The sequence below is a fragment of the Protopterus annectens genome, chromosome 2.part2, assembly GCF_019279795.1.
Source record: "Protopterus annectens isolate FY-2018-M chromosome 2.part2, PAN1.0, whole genome shotgun sequence".
Classification (NCBI taxonomy): Eukaryota; Metazoa; Chordata; order Ceratodontiformes; family Protopteridae; genus Protopterus; species Protopterus annectens.
The window spans coordinates 922,448,667-922,472,005 of record NC_056730.1 but is presented as its reverse complement, the minus strand read 5'-3'; positions in this window follow the sequence as shown (position 1 = coordinate 922,472,005).

The window sequence follows — 23,339 nt, the reverse complement described above, 5'->3', positions numbered from 1 at the left end:
CTGTAACCGTATGGCTCTTGATGGAAATGCCTCAATGGCAGAGGAACTTAATTATTTCTTCACCCATTCTGAGGAGGAAACAGCAGAGACAGTCACATCTAGGTACCAGCAGATAGGCCACAGTAGACTCACATCACCTATACTATCCTCCTACAACCACACATTCACAGTACAAGAGCATGATGTAAGACATCTGCTCAAAGCAGTTAATCCAAGAAAGGCTGCTGGCCCTGATGGAGTGATGGGATGGATGCTGAAAGTATGCATGGACCACCTCTGTGGGGGTCTTTACAAAGATCTTGAACCTGTCCCCATCTAATTTTACTATTCCATCTTGTCTGGAAGTCAACTACAATCATTCCACTGCAAAGAAACCTGTCATCAGTAGTCTCAATGACTATCTTCCAGTGGCACTTAATCCAGTCATCATGAAGTGTTTTGAACAGCTGGTTCTGCGACACATCAAGGACAGTCTCCCAGTTATCTCAGATACACACCAATATACTTACAGAGCAAATAAGTCTACAGAAGATGCCATCTGCACTTGCCTTACACACTGCCCTTTGTCATCTTGAGCAGCTGGGGAGCTATGTGAGGATGCGCTTTGTAGACTTTAGTTCAGCTTTTAACACAGTTATCCCAGATAGACTGGTCACTAAACTCACTGGTCTAGGACTTTCAGAACCTACATGGCATTGGATGAAAGACTTTTTGATTAACCATCCTCAGATGATTAGACTAGGCCCATACCTCTCCTCCACTCTCAGGCTAGACACTGGTGTCCCACAATTATGTGTGCTCAGCCCCTTTCCATATACTCTTTACACCCATGGCTGTAACCCTCTCATTCTACTAATACCATCAAGTTTGTGGATGACACCACAGTGGTTGGACTTATTTCAGGAGGATACAAGACAGCATATAGAAATGAAGTTCAAAGACTGGCTGCATAGTATACTGATAAACTTGCCCTGAACTCTGCCAAAACAAAAGAACTCATAATAGATTTCTGGAGGCACAATGCAGATCACAACGCAATATACAACAATGGAGGCTGTGTGGAAAGGGTTCCTGCCTTCAAATTTCCAGGTGTACATGTAGCAGAAGATCTCTCTTGGTCTATAAACACCATGGAGGCAGTCAGGAAGACATATCTGAAACTCCATTTCCTGAGGATCCTCAGGAAAAACAACCTGCAGGAGAAGCTACTGGTGTCTTTTTAGGGCTGTTTCATTGAAAGTGTGCTGACATACTGCATTTCAACATGGTATGCCAACAGCTCGGCAGCAGACAGGAAGGCCCTTCAAAGGATCATTAACTCTGCCCAGAAAATCAATGGCTACTCATTGTCCTCTTTGAATAAACTCTTCATCTCTCAAAGTCTCAGCAGAGCAACCAAAATCTTTAAAGTCCCTTCTCAGCCTGCACCTCATCTGTTTGAGCTGGTTCCTTCTGGCAGGCAGTTTAGGTCCATTCCATCTCTGACAAACAAACTTAAGAACAATTTCTATCCCAGAGCCATATGTGAACACGTGAAATGAACAATGCTAAATACTCACATTGACTACAGATAATAGCCATTTAAACTATAAGGTCTGTGTTTACATTCCTGTGCACCTTACCTTATTTCTTTCATCTGCAATTATACCCAAGTGCAATAACTTAGTTGTTTATTGCATTGCATTAAATTGTATTGTTTGGCATTGTATTATATTTTCTTACTTATTTATGTTCATTATAAGAGAATGCACCTTAGGAGGATTGCTACAAATTTCATTCTTCTTCTGCAATACAATAAAGAAACCTTATCTTGTCTTATCGACTTAACTCTGTCTGTGAGGTGATCAAACATGATGCAATCATAGGGCTGCACTTCAGCCATAACGAGGCTCATCATGCAACCCGGCCTACCCACGATCATGGCTAATAAGCATTGAGGCTCACCACACATGCAATGCAAATAGTGTTGGCTTGGCCATAATCATGAAAGTGACATTTATGAACCTTCAGACATGCCTTGTTAACAGATTTGAATATATACCCCAGTGAGATTAAACCGTTTTTTTTTTTTGTGTGTGCGTGTGTGTGTGTGTGTGTGTGTGTGTGTGTGTGTGTGTGTGTGTGTGTGTGTGTGTGTGTTAGTAGACATGGCCCCACACACACACACACACACACACACATACACACACACACACACACACACACCATGGTTTAAACTCTCTGGGATATATATTCAAACAGAATGCTGTGGAACTTCTGTTCACCTAAATCACTGCAACTAGCTCCTTAACATTTAAACTTTTATACCACATATTTCCCCCTGCTTTTACAGTGAGTGCAAATTGTTTTGGAATCCAGTCCTTAATTAGCAAATAATAGCTTCTGAAACTTATTTTCTATGAAAGCATATATAGCAAAATGAGTTTGAAAATAACAGCATTGCTTACTCTACAGTCAGTTCTTATGCCCTTCTTAAGATTGTCATTTTACTCAGATTGTATAAGTACTGGTTAATACTAGAGATATTTTTCAAAAATTACAAAGGGACATCCGCTTGGATTACAGCATATCGCTGAAATTCTTAGATATATCTTACTTCTACTCTTTGAAACCATACTAAGCCTACAATTTCATTACAAATCTATTTCCTTTCTTGGCCATCTAATGTCTGGAAATAATGTGCTGTGTCTTAAGTCAGTTTCCTATTATATGGTCCTGACATCATCAAATAGTTCTGTTCATGCAGCTTGATCTGGTCTGGAAAGAAATTTGTTTTTCACAGAAAGGTTCCCTTCTGGCAGTCCTGATTATTAGTACCATGCTATGTCATTACAACACAAATTGGGAATAGAGGCATATACAAAGTGTGTCTATGTGTGTGTGTGCATGCAGATGTGACGTCATGTGCATCTTTTTGAAGGATTTTTTTTTACTGAACTGCTTTTCAAACCATTAAGAAAGGTAAACAAATGCTTTCATTTAACCTGTTCAGTTGCATCCCAAATTCTTTTTTCTCAATTTTTTTTTATTTTTCAAATACATTTGAATGAATTCCATAGTATTTATACATAACATCGTAAATAACTATGTACACTATTTACATTAGCCTGACACTATAACAGATCTTAATATATACAGTTACTTTATAAGTATGTCCAATCCATTATCAGAGTGTCTGATCAATTACTGTATAGTGTCACTCAACGATAAGACTTTTCCCCAAGGGTTGTTGATAAATGGCTTTGGATAAATTCATAGTTCTTTAATTTTAATTTCCAATAATGCTGTGGTCTTCAGTAGGCTGTAGAAGTCTTCCAAAGTTGGTATTGTGTTTGTATTCCATCTTCTTGTTATATACTTCCTTGAAATTGCAAGCATAGTCCATACTAGATATATGTTTGACCTATTCAAATGAGGACCTTTGTTCACATTTAATAATGCAAAAGCTTTAGTTAAATAAAATGATTAATTAAATAAAGCTTGTAGAAAGTTATTAATACCATTCCAAAATGGCTTAATTTTAACACAGTCAAAGAAAATGTGGTTCCAATCTGCATTGTGTACTTCCTCACATCTCCAACATATCCCTTTTATGGAAAAACTAATTTTACTGATTCTATCTAGGGTTAAGAATGTTTTGTGCAAGCATTACCAATTAAAAACTTTCCTGTATTGTATAAAGGATGTAAATTTTTATCGATAATCAGATATTTGTTTTAATATCTTCAGTTAACTGTATTGAGCGTCCTTTTGTTATATATTTCCAATATGAGGTTTTGGGTATTGTTTATTAGTTTATCAATATTTTGGAAAATTTTGAAATACTGTTTCCCGTGTCAAAGTCATTATATATGATTTCACATATGCATTTCATAAATTTAGGTATTTCTTTAAATGAAGAATCGTTAATTATTCTACATAAATCTGCAAATATGACAGAATACTCTGTAAAGTTAGCCAGTCCTGTTGTGGAATTTTGTATGTTGTTTTTATTACTTGCATATCTAAAACTTTTAGTTCTTTGATACATTGGAGCCAACAAACAAATCCTTTCTGTTCCCAGGAATTAATAATGTCTCTATATATTTTATGTGGAAAGTTCTTTGTGACTATAAATAGTGTTTAAAAGATCAAACCAGATTTTTTAAATCTATATTTGCATTAATAATTTCCCTAAATGAGTCAAGGTAATAGTTAATCAAATGAGTTTTTGTGGGTTTAGTTATGTTATATTTCAATCGAATACATATGTGCCATGGCAAATTGTTTTTGTAAATCAAATTCATTTATTGATATTACAGTTAGCAATTCTTTCCAATTTGCAGATTAATTTGGACTTATCCAATCTGAGATTGTTTTAGATATTGATGCTTTTATATATGTTCATAGGTTCATAGGTTCATAGATTGGTACTAGGCTATCAGCCCTAGGGCCTATACAAGCCTAGCCATAACAATTCCCTGGCTATTTCTTCCCACATTATTTACTTTCCTGGACCCCTGTCTAGCAGGGCGACTGACGTGATCCCTGGGGTGAATTTCCTTTCTCCCATCCAATCGTCAAGGTTCCTCTTGAAAAGGTCCAAAGAGGCACTCTGCTTGACATGTATGGGCAATCTATTCCAGAGTCTGGGGAGTCTCTGGGTCAGGAACCTATCCCTCCAGCATGTTTTGTTTATTGTGATGACAAGGTTTAGATCCCTGGAGCATGTAGCTTTGAGGGATTGGGATTTCTTTAAGTGTAGCATGTCCAACAGCTCTGGGTTTGACATGGCCTTGTATGTTAAGCAGAGATCGCCTCTGAGTAGACGATATGCGACAGAGTATAGCTGGAGTTTTTTAAGGCGGTCAGCGTAGGGCATCTGCTTTAGGCCTGTGATTCTTTTAGTGAGGTATTTCTGAGGCCTTTCCAGTTGTTACAGATGTCTTGAGAGGTACATACCAAATGGGGCGTTGTATACTATAATGGGTCTAATGAGGGATGAGTACAGTGGGACAATGACCTCCTTTTTTCTGGATGAAAAGCCCTTCATGATGAGGTGTGCCACATAGAAGGATTTCCTAACTGTTGTGGCGATGTGGTTATCGAAGGTGAGACCACTGTCCACCTGTGTCCCTAAGTCTCTTATCACACTTTCTGTGTTTAGTGTACTGCCACCTATATGGTAATTCATGGATACATGTTTTTTCCCAAACGGGATAACAATACATTTCTTGGCATTGAGCTTGAGCCCATGGCTCTGGCATCAAGCATCTGTTTCTGTAAGGCCCTTTTGTAGAGTATCCACATCATTTGGGATTCAATAATGGCTCCCAGTTTGCAGTCATCTGCAAACTTTGTTAGCCAGAGTCCCTTAGTGTTGACCTGTACTTCAGAGAAGTAGATGCCAAACAAGAGCGGCCCCAGGACTGAACCCTGAGGTACTCCACTTGTCACTTGTCTGGAGCTGGATTTGGAGTCGGCTACTTTTACAGTGTGGGTTCTATCAGTAAGCCATTTAGCAACCCATTGGGTGACATAGGGATTAATGCCCAACTTAGTAAGTTTATCTATGATTCCAGAGTGGGGGATGGTGTCAAAGGCCTTGGCAAGGTCTAGATAGGCTGTGTGGACCACCTTACTCTTGTCCATGGCTCTGGAGACTGATTCAAAGAAGTCAATCAGGTTCAGGAGACAAGATCGGCCCTTCACAAACCCAAACTGGGTGGGGTCCAGTGTTTGAAGGTTGCCAATGTCTTTGTTTATAAGTTCCATGATAATACGCTCCATGGCCTTGCAGATAAGGCTTGTCAGACTGATGGGACGGTAGTTTCCGGGATCCAAGGTGGATCCCCCCTTGTGGATTGGGATAACTGTAGCTCTGCGCCACTCAGTGGGCATGAAACCTGAGGTGAGGCTATGATTAAACATAACACTTAGGTGAGGTGCCAGTTCATATTGTAGTTCATGTAGTACACAGCCCGGGATGTCATCTGGTCCCATGGATGCTGTATTCTTGGCTTTAGAGAGTGCGTTTTGTACCTGTGTGGCTGTTATTATTGGAATTTGGCAATCTTCCGGTATTGAGATGGGCCATTTAGGGGGTGAGAGGGGGGTGAAGTTGGCACTGAATCGATCTGCCAGGATATTGGCAATATCCTTCAGATCAGTATATTTAATGCCATTCTGTTTTAGCTCAGAGCAGATCTGAGCATTGCCATTTAGATTCTTGACATAGTTATAGAATGCTTTGTGGTTGTCTTTGGAATCTTTGGCAATTTTATTTTCGTAACTAGCTTTGGAGGATTTTATGAGGCATCTCAGTTTCTTACTGAGGCTAGTAAGGGAGTTTTTCGCATCCTGGGATTTTCCTCTTTTCTGCAAAAGTTTCTTCCTTTTGTTGTAAAGTTTGTTTATGGCAGGGGACCACCAGATTGGCATCCTTTTTTTGGATGAGAGCATTTTGGTTCTATTTGGGATGGCACGATTCATGCATGAGTGGATGTGCTCGTACAGTGCCTTAGTGTAGGATTCAGCAGTTGAACTTTCAGTTCCCGTCTGCATGGGTGTCATGAAGTTTGTCACTTCTGACTTGAGTAGCATGAAGTTGGCTTTGGAGAAGTTTTTTATGGTGGTTTCTTTACTGGGGGGGGTGGTGGGATGTGGATGTTAAGGGTGATTAGCTTATGGTCAGACCTGACTAACGAGGGGGTGACCATAGGTATGGAGCATTGATTTCCCATGTTGGTAATGACCAGGTCTAGGATATTGGAGCCCCTGGTGGGACTATGGATTAGTTGATCCAGGGCGTTGGAATTTATGAATTCCAAGAACCGTTGTGCAAAGGTGTTGGGACATGAGTAGTTTTCCCAGTTAATGGCAGGGTAGTTAAAATCACCCAGTATTAGGGTGTTTGGTTCTATCTTAATATTTTCCAGTATGTTTAGAAAGGTGTAGTGAGAATCTTGGGGTATGTTTCTATATCAGGAAATGTTAGTCCTCCCTGTTTCCATGGTCTGATATGTATTAAAGCTATTCTGTTTCTTTTGGGAAACCATAAAAATTTTATTAGGCATAAACTTATTTCTTTAAGTATATTCCTTTATGGTCACAGTTGTATTGCCAAGGCTATATACATGATCTTATGCAGTAAAACCATTTTTATTAACTGTAGTCTATCTTCAAATGTTAATATTATTTTGCTCGATTTTTTTCCACAGAGATTTTAATTGTATTGATGATATTATTGTAATTTTTTAGACTAATTCATTATTATCCTTGCATAACTTAATTCCTAGATATTTTAAGGTGGATTCTTGCTTCCCTATGATGTGATCCCCCTTAGTCTGCAGTTCTTTTTTTTTAATTGAAAAATAAAAATTTTGATTTTGATTTATTGAAATGGAGTCCTGAAGTCATGTGAAATTTGTCAATTAATATATCTAATTCTTCTAATGTCTCTTTTATATTAGATAATGTTAGTAATATGTCATCAGCAAATAGCATTACTTTAGAATTGTATTGTTCATAAAAATCTATTCCTTTGATTTTTATATTGTTACAAATTGAATCTGCCAATATTTCAATAGCCAGAGCAAATAGACTCGGTGACATGGGACATCTTTGTTTAGTGCCTTTTGTTATATGTATAGATTCAGAGGTAAAATGACCTAACTTGACATATGCTAAATTATTTGTACCTATATTATTTAGGAGATGAACAAAGGTTGCAGGAAATTGAAATAGCATTAGGATGTTGAATAAAGAGTCCCAATTTAGGGAATCAAAGTATTTCTCTATATCTAAGCCAATTATGAGTGTTTCTTTATTTTCCTTATTAACATAATTTATAAGAGAAATTATCCTTTTAATATTGTCATGTGTGTGTCTATGATATATAAATCCAGTTTGATCATTATTTATTGTTTTGAATAGTGGTATTTCCATTCTGTTAGTTAATATGTATTACAGTCATTATTTAATAAAGATATAGGTCTATATGAGGTACAGAGGTTTGAGGATTTGTTTTCCTTTAGGATTGGTGTGATTAAGAAATATCTCCAAGAGGGTGGTATTAAAGCTTGTGACTGAATTTGTAATAGAGTTTTATGGAAGAGGGATAGTATCTTTGAAGGAAAAAGTTTATATATTTCCATAATTATGCCATATATACCTGGAGCTTTATTATTTTTACCCTCTTTTATTGTATCTGTAATTTCATTGTAGCATATGGGTGCTTGCAGATCTAGTTTTAATTTTTTGTTTTTTATTATATTAGAACATTTTTCATCTAGATTTAATTGATCGATATGTATATATTTCTTTTTGGAAATGTTCCATGTAGTGATTTCTATAAGCATCAAGATTGTCACCTATATCAGAGACATTTTCCCTTTCTTTTCATGGAAGATACTTTGAATGTTATTAGCTTTTGATTGTATTTTGATTCTTGTTGATAAATTATGTACATGTTTGGGAGAAGTGGCCAAGGTATTAGTTTTTAGCTTTTCTAAAGCTAAACTAGTTTTATGTGTTAGAATTTCATTGTATTTATTGTTTAATACTTCTACATTCTTTTTCATCTCCAAATGATTTTGATTTTTTTCTGACAAAAGTTTGGATTGTAGATCTAATAATTCAGAATCCCATTCTCTGATTTTTTTTATACCAAGTTAGGGTTTTACCATATATGTAAGCTTTTAATGAGTCCCACATCATTATTTTATTTATCTCTGTGGTGTAATTAATATCTAATAGAACTGTAATTCAGATAATAACCAGGGTTTGAACTCTTTAATTTTAGTTATAGATGCTGGAATTCTGGAGTTAAAGATTAATGGTTTGTACACATTTTGAAGTTTCAGTATCAATGAATTATGGCCTGAAAAGGTGCAGGGAGTGATTGAGAAATTAATGATTTTAGAGTGTAAGTCATGGGCAGCAAATATTTTATCTATTCTAGTTTGGGTACCAAATCTGTGATCATTATGGGAAAACAACAAAGATTAATCTTCTTTAAATCTAAAAGTATCTACAAGATTAAATTATTCTACCCACTTATTGAAAGCTTTTAATACAGCAGATGTATGCAGCTGTCTTTTATTTGTAGTTTTAGAAATATCAAATATACAGTTAAAATCTCCTTCTAATATTAAGTTGCCTTTATAATTATTGGAAATGAAATCCAAGTGTTTTTTAACTGTTCCTGTTCCAATGCCTGGGAACCAGTATAGATTGGCTAGGGTCCATATTCTGTTATGACATTTAACTATTACTAATGCCATAAGGCATTCTTTATCTTTATACTTATAAATGATTTCTGGGTTAATCACATTTGTTTTCCATAAAATTGTTACTCCTTTTGTCTTTGTCTTATAAGTGGATTGCAATAATATCATATATTCCTTAGGATTCCATTTGTAAGTGTCATTTGTTTTGAAATGAGTTTCTTGAAGGAAGACAATTTGTGCTTCGTTCAGTTTTAAATATTTCAGTAGATTTGATCCCTTGCTAGGATTGTTTAAGCCATTAGGTATTTAAAGATAATAAAGTTAAATCCATCTTAGGTTATTTAGACTATGCATTTCTTTGTTTTATTGTGAGCTTTTAAAGGAAATTATCAGTTTTATACTTTGAGTGTTTACCAATAAAGTAATGTTTTGGTCAGGCATACTAAAAATGTTTTTGTGAAATAACAAATTTAAATAATAAATGTTAACAAAATTAAGATTCACACTAGCCATGGAATTAAAATCATTCCTAATCTGCTGGATAAACCTAAATCCATCAGATTATCACTCATACCTTAACAATCCAGAACATCTGAGCTCCATAAATTGAATTATCATATGGAGAATATTTGTAATAGGAATAAGCAATATTTATGTTATTTTGAACAAATATAGTACTATTGTAGATTAGACAGAATTCTAATACAATATGTCTACTTAATAAATAAGCAATTAATATTTACATGAAAGACAGATGATACGCAATTCAATCATAGTAAAGTAGGATGTAGCATATATAAAACCTCAGTAAAAGATTATAGCACACAGTTATTTAACATATTCACCCTTATTGATGAAGTCTTTCAAAACGTATTACTTAATATAAATAGATGGTAATAATATTTATACCTAACATTTATAATACAATGTATTTTACTGGATATATCAGAAGTTATATTTCATTGTTTGCCAGCATTTAAGTAATCACTTTGTTTGTTGCTAACTTACTTAAAGCATTGAATTTGTTTTATGTGAACATTGAAGAAAGTTAGTGCATTTTAATTATCAGTGCATCCCTTTTCCTTCCATGTCCTACACATAAGGATTTTCATATCTGTCATTTTTTATTATAAAATGAGTGAAATTATAAGTTAAAGACAACAAATTCACTTATTGTGATTATGATTACAAGTTCCCTTTCCATATTCATAAATTGCGATTTTATGGCATATACTGATAGTTTTTAGATTTAAATGACAACATTCTATTTTGTATAATCAGCATGATTAAACTGAGTGATTATTGTCAACTTAATACTATTTGTTTAGAATGTGATTGTTACATTCTGTGACATTTCAAGTTCAGAATTCTATTGTTTCTCTTGAACAACTTTGTCAGTTTGATGTCATGTATAAAACATTAGTTACCTTGGTAACCCCTTAGTATTATATATGGTCAAGATGGGTTACAAAACCTACAATTCAAGTTAAATCAATTACATGACTTGTTATGCATATTTACTTATATAAGAAAATATTCATGCTTCCCCTTGATGTTCAATGTAGTGTATGTCATTTATGACAAGTTAAGAAAGTGGTGTTATTATACACAAGCCCATGTTATTAAATCCTAACTTTAATATCTAAATTCAGCAGACTGCTTCATCTTATATGACGATTATATATTTTATGTCTAGATTTACTGAAATCATACATTACATAACTATTGTGTGTTTTTTTCCTTTTTTGGGGGGGCTGTTGTTTAGTTATTTGGGAGACCACAAGCTGTAATGCTTATTCTTATTATTAGTTCCTTCCAAGCATGTTTATACAGTCCATAGACTTTAAATTATGAGACCCTTCTAGTTTCTTATTTGTTATAAGTATATTTCCATCCTTACATACACACATATCAGTACTTAAAGCATGGGCAACAATGCCCATCCAGTTGGCAGAATACCATTTGCTAGTTCATGTGGTGTGTTTCCAGGCTGTTCTTAAAATATCCAAACCAATACTTGTCCTGTTCCATTTTACCAGCCTGTTCCATGCAGTGGTCACTCTGCCAGTAAACCACTCAACACACCTTCTATTCCCACAGATATTTCCATGAAGGAAATATGATGACTCTCTAGCACTTCCCACCAACCCCAAACACCCCTAGAATCAGCTAACCCATATGCCCAGCACGTCCAATTAAGCTCACCTCCCAGACCACTGCAAAGGGTACTGCACAAGGCCAAGTGCTCTTAGCTTTTAACAATAACTCAGACTTCCACTCTTATGTAAGTCCTTAATGTGTTTGGACCAAAATACATTTTAAATATAAAATTGCGCTTATTATTATTTTTTTTTATTATCAAGAATCAACTTAATGAGCTAACAAAGTGTTGGGAGACCATCACTATGTGTACATGTGGTTTAAAACAGCCTTTCTATTATATATATTTTTTAAACCAAAAACTTCATTGCTGAGAATCATCCTGGAGGCTCATCAGAGCTGTTAAGCATTATCGTCGCTGTCTCCATTACCATAGCAACCTGAGAGCGTCTGTTTCTGTTAGTGTGTCTGTGTACTGCACACCAGAGGCTCAATGCACCTTAAACAAAGCTTCACTTCATTTCACTGCAACTGCAAGCCTAAATTCCCTACCTTTCAGTGAGGCAGCAGCCAGGAAAAGAACAGAGAGCAAACAGATAAAAAAAACACCCACAACAAGAGATAGCACATTCTTCCAGCCTTCCCAACTCTCACTCAGCAGATGTATAAAGAAACTACTTTCTGCCAAAATATCCCAAATCACAGTTTTATCCACCTCCTTCCCCTGGATCCAGGTTAAAACACCAAATGTCTCTGCCTAATACACAAGCATCAGTAAACCTCAATCACAAGTCGCAACACATAGTTTCCCAGAGATGAAAACGGCAACATACAACAGCTGACAGACACAGCTGCATCTACACACGCCATGTCAGGCTTAATCAAACAGCACTCAAAGCTATGATACCTGCCATAATTGATATTAACTATGTTTAGACAGAATAATAATAACATTTGTACTAGCTGACAGACATGGCTGCATCCATGCACACCATAAAAGGATTGATCAAACAGCACTTGAAGCTATGATACCTGTCGTAATTGATATTAACTGTGTCTAGACAGAATAATAATGGCATGTGTACTAGCTGCCAGACACAGCTGCATCCATGCACAGCATATCAGGATTGATCAAACAGCACTCAAAGCTATGATACCTGCCATAATTGATATGAATTATGTTTAGCCAGAATAATAATGACATTTGTACTACCTGCCAGCCCCTGCTGCATCTATGCACACCATATCAGGATTGATCAAACAGCAATCAAAGCTATGATACCTGCCATAACTGATATTAACTATGTTTAGAAAGAATAATAATGACATTTGTACTAGCTGCCAGACACAGCTGCATCCACGCACACCATATCAGGATTGATCAAACAGCACTCGTAGCTGTGATACCTGCCATAATTGATATTCACTATATTTAGACAGAATAATGATGACATTTGTACTAAGAGCTTGCTACTATTATTTAACCAGGATGTACATGACATTTCTAAATCATACTTTAACTGAAGAAGGTATTGGTCTCCATGACAGCATATTTTTTCAAAACACTCTACTGTTACTGCTATTATATATGATGTTAATTCATTAAATTTGAGTCTGAACACTGATGAATGGTACCTTGTTGAATTAGTTAATTAATTACTTAAATTATTATAAGTAAAATCAATGAAAAATGAACAAGATAAGTATTCACTGGGTTCAAGTAGGGGAATAGAAACTTCTATATTTGTGTTATATTTTGCTTTGTTTGGCTTATATATAATGTAAATAGTAGCCCATCTTGACCTACCTTTGTTTGTGAAGAATTATTGGACTCTTTGAACATTCTGAATAAATTATTACTGTTTCTCAGTTGTTTAAGAAACCAACCTTTTTTTTTAATAAAAACAGATGGCAAGTGAAGTACAATATCAGTTGATACTTTGAGAGATGTAGTTGTAAGAGTTATTTTTTTGGGACAGCTGTCTTGGAATCTTTTTTTGTTTCTTCTTTCTAGCATCAGTCCAAGGATTTGTTTATTTTATTCTATTAAGAGTAGGGGCCATTCATTCCATTTCTTCTGGGATAGACACTATGTTGTTGTTTTGGATGAATATAGTAATTTCTTCTAAGTCATTAAAGGTTCTCACCTCATTGGCAAAAAGTAGTTTTATCTTGGCTGGAAAATTTTTGTATATCTCCACCAACATTGACATTTATGTAGTTTAGTAGTTTATCTATAGATTTCTGATGTTTTAAATGGAAATAATAACATTTTGCTATAGTATTATACTAGTTTATGGAGCTCTCAAAATTCACTGCTCTCTATTGGCCATCTAGGCTCCTTCCCCTGCATCCCAAATTCTGATATTTTCCAGTGGCTGAATTTTTCCAGAATCTAGTCTGTTTCTCAGGTATGCTTAGGTCAACACTTTTCTAGGTCCAAGCTACAGTACTGTCTCCCATTTTTAGTAGTCACTTTGTTTATCAGCGTGTGTAACATCATGCTGAATCTTATGACCACTTCTTCCTACACAAATATTATTCTCTGGATTTATTCTTCTTGTTTCTTATCTTCCTGCATAGCATGGCTTGTGATGAGGTATGGATCTTTACATGTGAACTTTGAGCTTTATGTATAAAGTTGCTTGACCCCAAGCAATGTACAGTATTTAAAATGTTACACAACAGTACTGTTGCTAGGTTTAAAACACACAAGAAGACAAAATGTTCAATTAAACAATTAAAATATGATTTTAAAATTATTCTAAAACTACTGAATATATTTTGTTACAACCATCTAAACAGATGATATTTCTGAGACTCCCTCTAAGGCAATTTATGTTCACATGCCCAAGGAAGGGAAAATTAACAATTCCCAGAGAAGTGGTGTTAAATTATCAAAGTATGCTAGTCAGATGTTTCAGTGCAAGTCCATGGAACCAACAGATTCAAACTGGGCAACTGATACAGAGGGGGCGAAATGCCCTTTTAGGTAGATATGACCTTAGTGGTGAAAAAGTACGTATCGGTATTTTAAAGATTGGCCTAACCATAACAGGCCACCAGTACACACCCCACAGCACATGGTTAATATGATCATAATGAGATGTATGCCTATGTATCCACTACTGACAGCCAAGTTAAATCAGACAACCCAGGGTAAAATACATCAAAGTAACTTTCTCACAAGAAGACCAGTGCAAAAATGAATACCCTTAATTCTGATACAAGTACTGTGTTTGAGTCTAGAGATACTCATTGTTAGGGCCCATTGAGGCTGTGTTTTTGGCCTTAGCAAATAACACCAGGACCTGCTCCCTGTTAATAGATGTGGTAGAAAAATGACAAACAAAATAAGAGCAATTTGTACCAGAGCAGAGGTAATGACTAACTGTATACAGAAACAAATACATCTTCAACATTCAGATTTATTTAAAACTAGTATGTTTTCAACTTTAAATTTGTTAAGGTACTTTTAAATTCGAAATAATATTTACAAAGTAAAAGTAGTCAAAAATAGTTAACAAAAAAAAAATTAAAACATAAGAAAAGTAAACATCTGGTTAAAATATATCAAACCACTGCTACTGCTCTTAGTAACAGAAAAAACATAGTTACTAAGATAAAATTTCCGAATGTAGATATGGATAACCACATAAAATAAAACAACTCAATGATTACAAAAAGAAACAACTAATCTGCCATATTCTTAATGAAAGCCAATGTAGGCGGTAGGTCTTGAGAAATCTGTGAAAGCTTTCTAGCTTGGGCATTTCAGCAGCCACCACAGTAGCAAGTGCCACACATGTGAGGTTTTATAAGTAAAGGAATGAAAGCTAGCTGATGCTAAACAGCTTGTGAGAATGAATGTAGCAACCATGGTGGGCAACAGGGGACAATAAGCTCTTTGAGGTAGGTAGGACCCAAGTCATGCTTCATTGTACAGCACTCCTAACCCAGTGTCTCATATCCATTGTCAGGTCTGCAGATCATTCCCATCACGCCTGGACTTACCTGAAAATGGTAGAGCTGTTGTGGATCTTAAGGGTGTCCTGTGGGGTCTCAGCCATCAACCAGGGCATTTTTTATAATATGATATACTCAGTTGCACCCCCCCCCACCCCAAGCTTGTCACCATAGTGTCTAAGGGTTACTTCCCTCTTTAAACCATGCATGCACTCATGGAGCATCATCCACAAAAGCACCCATCCCTCCCTTCCAATGTCTCAGACGTCTGAGCTGCTAATCAAACCCAGGGTGCTTGGCCATAATTAGGGCTTTATCCTTCTATACCACAACACTAACCAGATGAGAGTTCCTCTTGAGAGATAAAATGCTTAATCCTAGCAATATTCCAAAGGTAGCAACTGGAAGATTCCACAACAACTGTCAACTGATCCCAGATTTTGGACTTCACCTAAATTCTGCACCTTGTTCACAAATTCTTCTTTTTTTTGCCATCATAAGTAATTTAAGATGAAAGTGGTGATGCAGTGGAAGTCCTCATAGTAACATGAATTGTTTGCTATCAAAATCTCACTGCTGCAAAGGTCAAGTGCACATATCACTGCAAACTTTCCTCGAAAGCTGGCATACCTAATACTGACAGGCACAGACATAACACCGAATGCCAAAACTCTCTACTGCTCTGGACCCAGGACCAAGTAGTAACATAGGTCCAAAAGGGGGACAAGTTCAGACTGTCAGTAATGCTGGTATTCAGCATTCGACTGTTGCCATGCAGGATTCGTACAGCTTGACTCGACCTTCGGAGCGGTGAGTTTTTCATGGTAAATAAACATGAACTGTCATCTCTTAGTTCTGGATGTGTGACACTTCAAATGATTATGAAATAGACATTGATGAATGGCCTCAAAGGCATCAGCAAGAGAATTCTGTCTATCCAAATCATCTTGTGAAAAAAATAAGCAGAGTTCAATTTTATCTGTATATCAATGATATGAATGACTTATCTCTTTCATCAACTCTCTCACAATGCTATGAAGAGAACTTGACCCAAAGCAGAGCCTTGCATTCCAGATTTAAGAATGTATGGAACAGATGAGTTTAAGATGAAGAACACCATCTGGGTTCAGCCTGACATGTAAGAAATAAACCAGTCACAGACAACAGAGGACAAACCACGATATGGACTTAACCAATCAAACAGAATACCATTGTCAGTAGTGTCAAAGGCTGGTGAGAGATGTAGCAGGACAAGGACAGCATAAAAGCACTGATCTCTAAGCAACAGGAGGTCATTTACTACTCTTATGACAGAAATGTTAGTACTATTGTGACAGAAAATTCCAGACAGAAATTGATTAAGGAGTCTGTTAGCCATGAGATATGCTTCAAGTTGCATATATGCAATCTTTCGAATAACCTTACCCACAAATGGAAGGTTAGAGTTTGGGTAAGTTATCTGGGTTAAAAATTATTACTTAAGGGTTAGGATTACAAAACCTGCCTTCAAGGCAATTTGAAAAATCCCAAGCCAAATCCCAGAATCAAATATCTAGAATATGACTGGATCAATCACATCTATATGGGTCATAACCAGTCAAGAACTTGAACTGGTTTCATTGCTAGTCGCACTTAAAATAGACATTAGTGTAGCTAATCAAATAGATACTAATGTATCCTGCCACATTTATCTTAATGTAATTAGGCATATAGATTTATGTGTAATCAGCGAAATAGATAAGAGTGTAGTTAATCATGAATGCACAGCTAGAGTGTTGTGTGGTGCAGCTATTTTATATTGTTTATGCCACTAAGCCTCTATATTAGCTCAATTGGATACTCTGCAACAATATTTTCCGTTTTATTACCTAGTTGTACAAGCTGAATACTGTGTAACCTAATGCTTTGTGTACCTTCCAAGGGAATCCTGCCTCTACCTTAGCCTTCCTGACGTCTTCCCTTATTCTCATTGGTTTTACTGTATCTCTTCCCTCACTCAGCTCCTGTTATTTCTTTTTCTTTTTTTCCAGTTAAAGCCAACCATCTCTTGGGTAGTTTCCCTTCTACTAAAAATGGATGCGTCTGCTTGCCAGACCCTGTGAAACAAAAAGAGTCTATTTAACTGAGTATGTTTCCTTATTATGTGCTGCAATGCTTTTTGCTAAACTCCACTAAAATCTGATATTAATACAAATAAGTGGCATTCACATGAGCAGATTCTCCAAGATTCAGCACTACCCCCTTTATCTTACTTTTACTCTCTTGATTAGTTCTTACTACTGGGGAACAAGGTAGTGCCAATCTACATTTTCTTAAACAGATATTTGTACCCCAAAAGACTATAATCTAGCTGTTAACAATGGTGCCATACTTACCTCCATAGAAGACCGTAACTGATATGTTTTTCTCACTAGGATTAACCATAGATGGGACTGGGTTTCAGCCCACTCTTTTCCCCTACCCTACCCCATTCCCACTCACCCCCACATTAATTACATTTATACTTCTCTAACCCCACCACATTCCAGCAGCAAATACCAGCCCATATTGAAACAAATAGAGTGCAAGCAAGTAATCCAGCCATACACATCTGCCAATCACAACCCAGTAGTCAGGTAACAGGGTACAATATCTGACCCATCCAATTAATAACCTTCAAATACTTAGCCAATAGTATCTGACGAGTTAGTATTTCAACTATAACCTTCCCATTTCCTTACCAGGCAGGATCTCCAATAGTATCTGACGAGTTAACATTCCAACTATAACCCTCCCATTTCCTTACCAGGCAGGATCTCATTACTCTCTATCCAAACTCGCTCACTACAGTCAATCTCTATTCACATTTCTACCCTATTACTCTAAAACTTATACAAGAATCAACGTGTACCACTAAAATGAAACACCTTAATAGTAACCACCTAAATTTAGCTTTCATACTCATCACTTCTACTTCACTACTTTCTCTCTCCTGTCCTTACTAACCTCACTTAATTACCTACCAGCCTCAGTCAATAATCCTCCTTGGCAAACCTCCTTCTTATCTTGCCTAGATAAACTTTTAAACTACTCCATAGCTCCAATCCTCATCCACTCCGGCCATTTAGACTACCATACATATAACACCCAAGCTCCAGCAAGCACATTGCATACCTATCAAAAACACACCAAGCTACAATATAAGTTCACAAAACTCCTCTTATACCTTATAAAGCAATTAAACCACTCTGGAGACATACATCCTAATCCTAGTCCTACCCTCCTACCTGATACAGTTAGCAACCCTATCACTGTTAACCATGAACTACTACACAGAAAAAGCAAATCTTCCCTTCTACTCCTTAATATGAGTGTAAGAAGCATGACAAATAAGGTTCATGACCTGCATGCCTTACTTTCCCTCCACACTCCTGACACTGTTATAATAGCTGAAACTTGGCTAAAACCCAACAACAATAACAATGAAATTGTAGCTCCAGGATACAATATTCTGCACTAAGACAGGTCAAACAAAAAGGGCAAGGGAGTAGCTATTCTGTTTAAAGATCACCTAACACTAGACCATCTTGAAATTGACATCCCTGACTTTGGAAATGCTGAACTAATCTTTACTAAATTAAAACTCAACCCAAAAGAGCACATTAACATAATTGGCAGTTATATCCCACCAGGTAACAATATCCACACAGTAGAGAACATACTACATTGGGCCTCTAATTCACTCCCACAGGAAACAGTCCTGTTGGGTTATTTCAAAATTGACTGGCTAGACTGCTCCTCTCCTAATCTAACATCGCATATTAACTTGCATGGATTTACCCAACTGATCACATCCCCCACAAGAACTATCAAGTCTACCAAACATCAGTCTAACCTCGACTGGATTTTGGTTAACAACCCCTCCCTATCATCACAGGCAGGCTGTCTTCCTGATGGTCTGAGTGACCACTTACCAACCTTCCTTTTATGTTATGGTACCTTCCAAATTAACCACATCTTGTACCACACAATAAGAACCAAAAAAGGCTTCAACCCACACAAATTCATCTCAGCCCTAAAAGGTTGTAACTGGAATTCTCTGAAACAACTGTCTCTAGATGATACACTTAACTCCTTTAATACAACGTTTCTAGATATTTTAAACTGCCATGCTCCCCCCCCAGGACGATTAGAGTTAAAGCTAACTATGTATCCTGGCTGAGTAAGGACAGCCAGTCCCTACTCAAAACTAGAGACAAGGCCTGGGAACAATACCACAGATACAAAACCCAAACTACAAAACAATCATTCCTAGAACTTCAAAACAAAGCTAAGAAACTTGTAAAATAGGACAAAAATCAACTACTACCATAATATTCAGAAAAAGCACCATAATAACCCTCAAAAGTTTGGGCTACAGTTGATAACATACTATCACTAGGCAAAGCATCTACCCCCACTCCAACCTCTAACAACAACTGTGAAAATATAGCAACCCAATTTAATACATACTTCACAGAACCAATCCTAATTCTGGCCAATTCTAAAAGCATCTCCAACAACCTTGCCCCAGTAGCTCCGCGACTCAGTAACACCTCCCAAAATAGTCCCAGCCTCTTTACATTGCAACCAGTGTCAGTAAATACCATAAAAAACTACTGCATAAAGTAAAACCAACTACCCTAGCTGCAAACAATCTCCCAGACGAATTTCTGCAAATAGCAGAAGGAATAGCATACTTAGTAGCAATACATATTAACATGTCTGAATGCATAGTACATGCTATCTGGAAGATATCCCACATAATACCTCTATACAAAGGAGGCAATTCCACCAAACCTAGTAACTATGTCCAGTTGCCATCCTATCACCCTTATCCAAAACCCTAGAGAGAGTCATTCATACTCAACTCATGGACTACCTTCACACTCACAAACTACTAATAAATACGCAACATGGTTTTCACCCCATCACAGTATCACTACAGCCCTTATGTCCTTTACTAATACAGTTAACCACCATAGAAATCTAGGACAAGTCATGTCTGCCATATTTTTAGACTTGTCCAAAGCCTTTCATATGGTAAATCTCAACATATTGATCAAAGTCCTCTCCTCCTTAAACCTCTGTAGCTCCTGTATCACCTGGTTGCAAAACTACCTATCAGGGTGTCAGCAGGCCATACTGTGGCAACACCACCTGTCCTCCCTCCTGCCAGTTTCCTTAGGGGTCCCACATGGCTCACTCCTGGGACCTCTAATCTTCTCCCTCTTTACCAACCAACTCCACACCTCCACTCATCAGGCCTCTGTGATACAATATGCAGATGACTCTACTCTCATATCCTCAGCCTCCTCCTTACAAGACCTGCACACCATAACCCAAGATTAACACCCTCCACTCTTTAATAATACGGCCTTCCACGTTCAGTCCACAAATGGGACCATCATTGAGCCTGTCACTAACACCAAACTACTAGGTGTCACAATTGACCACAAGCTCAAATTTGATATTCACATTAGCCAAACTATAAAAACTGTTAACAAGAAACTTGGTTCCATGTATAGAATTAAGAACTTTCTTACGCCCCATACTAAACTAACTATAGCACGTACTCACCTTCTCTCCACCCTACTTTACGCCTCTCCGGTACTTTCCTTCCTCAAAAAAACTGAGCTCAATAAACTCTCTGTAGCTTATAACCATATTGCCAAATTTGTAAATGGCGAACCTTATCGTACTTATCATTGCGTTAACCTAAGAAAACTAGGCTGGCTAGAACTCCCCAACCTTCTCAAGTTTAACCAACTTAGTAAAGCATATAAAATTATCAAAGAGCCAGAAAAAAAACCCTCACTACACAAACTTTTAACCCCCTACTCCAATCTAAATAGTCTTAGATCCTCTAATAGTGTCCTGGTTCATACAACGAAATCCAATAATTCAGGTGGTGATGCTCTTTTTGCCAATTCCATCGGAAAACTATGGAACGCCCTTCCAAACAACCTAAGACTAGCTACCTCTCCCCACCAATTCAAAACTAACCTTAAACAATACTTTAACACTCATTGGCTATGTCCTTGTACTAAACCAGACTAAATCCTTTATCCCCTGCCTTTCTTCATGTTGCTCACTAATTGTTCTCTCTTTTCTCTCATCTCCAGATCCTACATTTTCTATCTCCTCCTGTATGTTGACCTCTATTAATTCTATTTTTCTATTTCCTCCATTTTTCACTATTGTTAAATTGTTTTGTTTGTATTATTTTTTTGTTCTCCCTGCTTATGTACCTTTTACAAAATTGTATTTTCATTATGTAAATTAATTTCTGTATTAACCATTGCGGAGCTTTTCTCCCCGGGCCTCTGCTGAAAACGGATTTATCTCCAGTTGGACTAGCCCGGTAAACAAATGTAAAATAAAATAAATAAATAAAAATTTCTATTAGTTGAAACATGGATCACTAATTCTCAACTCATTCTAAATCCCAGTAAAGCCAAGCTCCTTCTCTTTTACCCCTCAAAAACTACTACTCACCTAACTTTCATCCTAGATTCCAAAAATAAAACTATTATCACCCCAATAGGACATGCTAAACTGCTAGGGGTCAAAATTGACAACAATCTGAAATTCGACATCCATATAGCCCAAATTATTTAAAAAGTTCACAAAAAATGAGGTCCTCTTTACAGAAACAGACAATGTTTAACTAGATCCACAAAAGCTATCATTGCCTGTGCACACCTCCTGTCAGCTCTCCTATATGCCTTCCCAATACTAACCAACCTCCATAAAACTGATCTTACAAAACAAGAAACCTATTACAAAAAAATGCCAGGTTCGCTACTGCCACCACACACAGGTCACACCAGTGCACTGCTCTTAAACAACTAAATTCGCTAGAACTCCCTCAACTGCTCCAATATAAACAGCTAACCTTTGCCCATAAAATTCTGCATGAACCTGATAAAATCCCCGCTCTCAAAAATCTTATACAACCATACACCACTTCTAGAGCCCTCTGTTCCAGTCATTAACTCCTTTTAGAAACCATCATGAAACATGCTGGAGGGACAGGTTCCTAACCCAGAAACTTCCCATACTCTGGAACAAACTTCCCATTCACATCAAACAGAGCACTTCACTGGCCCTCTTTAAGAGAAATCTTGACGAGTGGATGGGCAATAGAATGTTCACCCCAGGGATCACTTCAGTGGTCTTGCTTGACAGGGGCACTGGGAACTAACTTTGGGTGGAATGATGCCAGGGAATCTTCTTGGGCTAGGCTTATATAGGCTCCAGGACCATTAGCCTAGTACACACCTATGAACCTATGAACCAATGAACCAAGGTTAACAACTCAACTGGGGAATTTCTATTCTTAAACATCATTCCTAAAATTTGCAATAAACTACCTACCTCTGTTTCTTCCAGCTGCTCCACAGTACAATTCAAAAAACTCCTATCTACTCACTTAGAAAACACCTGGCTTTGCTCTTGCTACCCTGCTGGTTAACTCTGTTCTGTATACCTATACACACCTTGCTCATTTAGTGCTTCCATACTTCATACATTTATCTCATGTCCACTCTATCTTGCCTTCTTTCTTACCTAATTGTATATACTCAAGTATTACAATTTATGTTATTGTAACTTCTCAAATACTGCATTACACAACTATGTTCTATTGTTGAATTTGTTTTGCTCTAGAAAATCCTTCATTTTTTCATTTGTTAAGATTGCTATTTTTTGTTTTATTTTTGGTTAATTCTGTTTATTTTGTTATAATTGTTAATTTCTAAATTGTTGTTGGAGAAATACAGAGAAGGTCAGAAGGAGTTGCATTGTGTCTTTGTGGACTTAGAGAAAGCATATGACAGGGTGCCTAGAGAGGAGTTGTGGTATTGTATGAAGAAGTCGGGAGTGGCAGAGAAGTATGTAAGAGTGGTACAGGATATGTACGAGGGTAGTGTGACATTGGTGAGGACTGTGGTGGGAGTGACAGATATGTTTAAGGTGGTGGTGGGATTACATCAAGGATCAGCTCTGAGCCCTTTCTTATTTGCAGTGGTGATGGACAGATTG